Source organism: Chrysochloris asiatica, unplaced genomic scaffold (assembly GCF_000296735.1).
Source record: "Chrysochloris asiatica unplaced genomic scaffold, ChrAsi1.0 scaffold00022, whole genome shotgun sequence".
Classification (NCBI taxonomy): Eukaryota; Metazoa; Chordata; class Mammalia; order Afrosoricida; family Chrysochloridae; genus Chrysochloris; species Chrysochloris asiatica.
The window spans coordinates 25,348,697-25,355,410 of record NW_006408540.1 but is presented as its reverse complement, the minus strand read 5'-3'; the positions used below and the strand labels follow the sequence as shown (position 1 = coordinate 25,355,410).

Genomic DNA, 6,714 nt, shown 5'->3' with positions numbered 1-6,714 from the left:
GCCAATGATATAAAACAGAGGTTGGCAAACTTTTTCTGTGAAGAGCCAGACGGTAAGTATTTAGGCTTTTGGGGCCACATATATGTAGTCTGTTACATATTTTTTTTCTAATAACCCTTTAAAAATGTACACCATTTGTTTATGCCATATAAAAACAGCCCAGGCCAAATTTGATCTGTGAGTAGTAGTTTGCCAAGCTTGATAGAAAAGAGCTACTCTCGGTCTCCTCACTGAAACAGAACTCTTCCAGCATCTTGACAGTCTGATGCCTGGAAGTCAAATAGAGAAAGGCCTTATTTACAACGGAATGCGTGTAAGACAAAAGCAGGAAGGGAGCGCTTCAGCTCACATTGGACTCTCAAAAATAGTTTTCCATTCACTCAATACATTTGTTGAACGCTTATTATGCATACTATTAAGCATCTGTGTTAGCAGAGATTTCCACTGTATCTGCTTTAAAAGGGCAACTTCTCCAATTTCTCTAAATGAGAACTAATCAGAGGTCTTCATACTCAAAAATTTTTAGGGGAAATTAGATTAAGATCCCTATCAGTATTCAAGAGGATTCATGAGTTGTTTTTTTTTTAATTCTCACCCATGATGATATTCTTGCACTGATAATGAACACATCCTTCTTAAGATCACACAGCCTAGAGGAGGAGAAAAAGTAACTATGTCTATTTCAAAAAAGACTTGGTTATCACTCATAAGCGAAAATGTTTTTTTTTTTTCTTTAATCTTCAAATCTAGAACACCCCCCAATTTTTTTTTCCCCATTTTTCTACTTTGTGGCTATCTAACTTAAAATACGGATTCAGGGAGAGGTCACTAGCTTCCTATTGCAGCCAAAAAATATTACATTGAAGGCTGAATACTGCCTTGGAAACCATTTGCACTCTTACATTTCATGTTGGGGAAGGAATGGCAATGTTTCTGCTCTTTAGGTTGAAAACTGTAACTGTTAGCTTTCTGAATCCACCTGCCTGTTTGTTCAAGGTGATGGAAGACTTTACAGTGGCCAAACAGAGCACAGGGCTTTAGTATTAAAATTATAGAGGTTGCCTCCAGTCCAGATCTTTGGTAAAGACATCAATCACAATAGTTGGATTACCCACACCACACAAATATGGCACATTTTGTAATTATAAGTGTTTGTGATTTTCCTTTTGTAAACAAAAGATGCAATGCCTTGGTACACCACTTAGCAATGTTCTCTTATTTCTCGTAAATACACATGCCTACAACAAGCTCTCCTTAGATCAAGTTCATGGGAGAAAGGAGAGAGTGGGCCAAGGTTATCATTTTTGCTCCTCTTTTTGTGTCCTTTTCCTTGCACTCTTGCTTGACTAGTTTGTCCCTCTCCCTCTGCAACTTGTCTTGCTCCTCCTTCCTTTGGGATTCATAGTGAAGCAAGTCTTGCTCCAGTTTTCAGCCATTGAGGACAACTTCCACATTGGTGTTTAGGAACAGCCATTTGTCAGAACCAATGTTCGCTTTGGTAGCACATGAATCACCCTTCTTATCTGCTTCATCCTCGTCATTTATGACATCAGTATACTGGGTCAGGAGGGCAACTTTTCTCTGCTTCTCCTCTTGTGACACCATCCTGGGCGCTTGCTTCTCAATTAGGGTGGCAGTGGCCTGTATGCATCTTCTTTTTGCACTTTGGTAACAATGATCTGGGCTTCTGAACATCTTTCCACAATCTCCCTGCAGATATTTAATAGGGAGTCTTTTCCCAAGAAACCAGAGAGGATGCCCTGCAGAGAGTCCAGCTTCTCTTCTTCCTCCTCCTCCTCCTTCAGAACACCCAGGTGCTGTACACCAGCTTGGTCCACTCCCAGCACCTCCAGCCACATCCCCAAACCACTGCCCGCACCATGGCCTTCCACAGAGGTTGCAGTGGCCACTTTGCTGGATGTTGCCATCTTGGGGTCAAGGTCCTCCAAAGGCTGCACTTTTGGTCTCATATGGATGATGTCCTTAAGAGTATACTCCTGCCTGCTGTCATTATTCATTCTATAGGCCTGTTTATTGTTTGGCTAAAAGTTTATTCCCTTGGGTAGATTACATTTCAGACTTGATGGATATCTAAAGGCCACAATCTCAGGGTTCCATCAGTCTCTATAAGACCACTCTATTAAGCTGTTTTAATGTACAAAGTCAGATACCGAAGGAAACTAGAGATGTTACTAAGTTAAAGGAGATAGGACATATACATATAACAAAGAAAGTAAGGGATAGAAGTAAATACTGTTCAAGTATTATAGGAATTCTTGAGAAGAATCATCTCTCAACATCACTTATTATTTGGATTACTTATTCCTTGAGTTTTCAAATAAAATAAAAATTTTCATCATTTCAGTAGAGACTTTAGTATAAATAAATATACAGAAAGTGTGTCTGGCAAGTGTTTGCATTCTCTAAAGAAGGAAGCCATTTTGAGGAATGTAAGCCTTTCTTTTTGTGGCTGTCAGTTCCATTCTGTGTCCATCCTGTGGCATGAAAGCACTCGACAAAGTTGCTAAACAGTCTTTGATTCTAGGCCAGACCTGGTTCATCAGATGGACTGACCTCAGCAAGCCATGTGTTTTGAATTAAAAAAAAAAAATCATTTTGTTCTCAGCAAATGAAAATGAGGACTCCCTAAGCCCTATATCTTATTATTTCTACATCTACCAGTATTTTGTAACACTATGAAAACAAGGTCTCTGATATTTAAAGTACCACATTATTACAGTGTAAAATATTAATATAATTTAGAAATAAGTAAGAATAAGCTTTGTAAGTATCTCCTCCTATATACAAGCCAGTAACTTTTTTGACTTTCATGTAAAGTAAATCTTTTACAATTGGAATTCATTGGTTCAGTTTCTTTTAAAAAGTATCTATCTATCTGGAGTCCTGGTGTGTTAATGTGATGGACTGCTAAGTCAGTTTGATCCACAAGGTTGGTGGTTCCCGCTCATTGGAAACCCTATGCAGGATTGGAACTGACTCAACGGCACTTAACATATTGTCAGGAGGGACCAGTCACTGGAGAAGGATATCATGTTTGGTAAGGTGGAGGGTCAGAGAAAAACAAGAAGACCCCCAGCAAGATGGATTGGTAAAGTGGCACCATCAGTGGGCTCAAGTGTGGCAATAATTGTGAGGTTGGCCCAGGTTCGAGTAGTGTTTCGTTTTGTTGTGCACAGGGTCACTATGAGTTGGTACCGACTCAATGGCACCTAACAACAATAATCTATCTATCTATCTATCTCTCTACCCACCCACCCACCCATCCATCCATCCATCTAAAGAGCCCTGGTAGAGTGTAGTCGGTTAGGCGTTGGGCTGCTAACCACAAGGTCAGCAATCTGAATTCACCAGCAGCTCCGTGGGAGAAAGATGAGGCTTTCTGCTCTGGTAAATATTTAGTCTTGGGAAGCCTATAAAGGGTTGCTATGAGGCAGGACCAACTTGATGGCAAATAACCACCACCTAACATATCTCTCTCTCTCACTATCTCTCTATGTTTTTGTTGTTAGGAGCTATAGATTCATAGCAACACTATGTACACAACAGAAGGAAGTACTATCCAGTCCTGTGCCACCCTCACAATATTGAATAAGGCTACTATTTAAAATAGTGAGACCTTCATTTGGGACGATCTAGATTAAGGTGTTTGTGTGTGTGTGTGTGTGTGCATGAGTGATTTTTTTCACAAAGGAACTTAGAAATATAATCACATCTGAATCTTGAATGAGTAGACATTGAGTTAGTTGCTTTGTATGCATTACCTCATTCAATCCTCAGCAAGTTGTGGAGGTTCTACAATTGCCATATCCATTTTACAGATGAGGAATACAGAGCGGCAGAGATGCTATTTATTCAGAGTTTGAGTCCATTGTTGCAGACATTGCATTAATATTTCTCAAGAATATTGTTGTTAAGTGCTTTTTTATTGTTAAGTGCTTTTTTATTGTTGTTGTTAAGTGCTGATGAGTTGGGTCTAACTCATAGTGATCCTGAATAGGGTTTCTAAAGAGTTTCTGGTGGGTTTCAATTGGCAACCTTACAGTTAGCAGTCCAGTGCTTATCCTACAGCACCACACCAGGCAGAATCATACATATACATATATATGTATACATACACATATATGAAAGTTTGAAGAAAAACACATTCTAACTTGATATATAACTTTATATTTTCATGTATTTCCTTCCAATTAATTTTTTGGCTTTGTCTTTGTTTCGTTTTTTTAAAGTTTTTATTGTGAATTGAGTGATAGTTTACATAGAAGAACATCGAATTTTACACTCATCCTATGGTATTTCGTTTCATTGCGATGATTACAATCCCCTCTGTGCATTATCATTCAACAGTATTTGCTACTATTCCATTTTTAGTCATACAACTCTTAATATACTAAGAAAAATTTAATGATACACTTTAAATGGGTGAATGTTATGGCATGTGAACTATATTTCAATAAAGCTATTACACCCACAGAAAAACAAACCAAAAAGCCCCAGAAGCTCAGAGCTTTCCAATGTTTGCTCTGGGTCCTGGTTGAGGGGAGAAGTAGCAGTCTGAAGGTATATGAGGTCAACACTCTTATAGCAGTCATAAACCACGCTTGAATTATTGGCTTGAGGGTTTTCCAAGTCACATTGGTCATCTGAATTACACTCTGACATGGTATGAGGGCCATTTGTGGCTACATACTATTGGGAAAACGGTTTGTCCCACTTTCTATTCCCCCTTGCATCCAAAACCAAAGCTAAGGAGGTGAGTCCTCCTTTGTGGGACTGGTTCTTCCCCTAATAATGAATGGTGTCATGTTTGGGGGACCCAGATTTAAATAGGAGGGGTTTTAGATCTGACTTCCTACTTTGTGTTTTATGCTTGGTTGCCTACCCCACCCACTAGGTGGTCCACCAAAACAGTAACTCTAGGCCACCCACAAATCCCACCAAAAAGCAGAAGACCTGAATATTAAGAATGTTTATAAAGTGACTCCTGCATACAGTTACAGCCCTGGGAGCCATCAGCAGACTGCAGCCCTCACTGGCCCTTCCTTTATACCAGAGTTATCACCTTAAGGTAATGAAGGAGGCATCCAGGCCACTTTTCCTACCTAAAGGCACTCCAAAAACCTTCTAGTCTTCTTGGAGCCAATCTAGTTTAAAGGCCAGGAGAGCAGGTCAAACCCATGTTTCACTGAGGCAATGGCAAAGCTAAAGACAGGTCTTTATTACTCTTTGCTCAAGGGGAGATGTCTCCTGTCCTTGCCTGAATTTCAGCACCTCTTTCAACTGAAGAAGCTCTCTAGCTTCTCACTGTGCTTCAGCTCCTTGAACTTCTCAGCTAGGGTCACTTGGCTCTGCTCAGACTTCTTCAGGAAGTAGGCCAATAGCCCTGCTGGGCCTGAGCCTGCCGCTCCTTCATCAGGGCCAGGCAGAGCTCCTGCTACTGCTTTTGATCATGCTGTGCCTTTTCTCACTGTTCTAATCGTTGAAGCAGCAGTTGAAGTTTCTCATGCTCCATCCTCAAATGATGCTTCTTTAATTGCTTTTTCACAATCTCTTTCTCTTTAGCTCGAATATCATTCAGGAATTGCTACGTTTTGTCAAACACCTCAGGATTATATTCCTGAAAGATCATCAAAGCGGGGTTCCTGGACCACCTTCTTACTGGCAGGGACAACTTGATGCAAAACTGGCATGCAGGCCTTGGCCGATATTTCCAGAGGCTTGTGTTTATCTGCAACACATGCATTTTGGCCAGGTGGTCTAGAATCTTGCTTCCTAGCATGGTTTCCAGCTACCAACTGGTTATACTTCTTAGTCCCCACTTGGATCTGTAATTCTAAGAGCTCCTCAAATGACATGTGGATGTGCCCTTCTGCAGGTCCCAGGTTGCAGCCTGGGCTCCAGGTCTCTGCTGCCCTCCCTGCCGCATCGGGGCCCTTGGGAAGACTGGGCTACAGCCCTCGCTCGTGGACCCTCTTTCCTTTCCAATTATTTTTATATTCATTTTCTTACCTTCCAATCATTCCAACCCCACTTGTGGTAGTTAAGGTTTTGTGTCGATTTGACTGGGTCAAGATTCTCAGTGGTTTGGCAATTGAGATGCAGTTATCATACATGATGAGATCTAATATAATGTAATTACTTCTATGATGAGATCTGCTATGAACAGCCATGAATTGAAAGAGAAGTTTCTTTGGTGGTATGGCTTGCTTCCTATATACTGGACACTATGGCACAACTTGCTTGCTTTTCTGTGGGTCTAGGTCCTTCCACCTCTGGTTGTTTGGACTTAAGCCAGTGACCTGCTCTATTGCCTGCTGGTCCTGGGAGTTGTCAGTAGCCTGCCTTTCTATCTGCTTGACCCTTGTATCATCTGACCTGCCAATCTTTGTTCATGTGACACAACAACTTGGGACTTGTCCACCTCTACAACTGTGTGAGCCATTTCCTTGATATAAACTTCTTTCTATATTGTAGCTGTTGTTGTCAGGTACCATCAAGTAGGCCCAACAGATAGTGACACCATTCACAACAGAAGGAAATGCTTCCGGGTCCTGCGTCAATCTCACAATCATTGCTTCACATCTCAATTGATAATTGTATCTCAATTGCCCATTGCTGCTGCCACTATGCCATCCATCTCATTAGGGGTATTCCTCTATTTCACTGACCCTCCAATTTACCAAACACGATGTC

General features: G+C 40.9%; 2 pseudogenes; both read right to left on the bottom strand.

Moving 5' to 3' along the window:
• Positions 1-1,254: 1,254 nt before the first annotated feature.
• Positions 1,255-2,018, bottom strand: LOC102819083 (annotated as a pseudogene).
• Positions 2,019-5,240: 3,222 nt separating this feature from the next.
• LOC102818715 lies at positions 5,241-5,947 on the bottom strand (annotated as a pseudogene).
• Between the last annotated feature and the right edge of the window lie 767 nt (positions 5,948-6,714).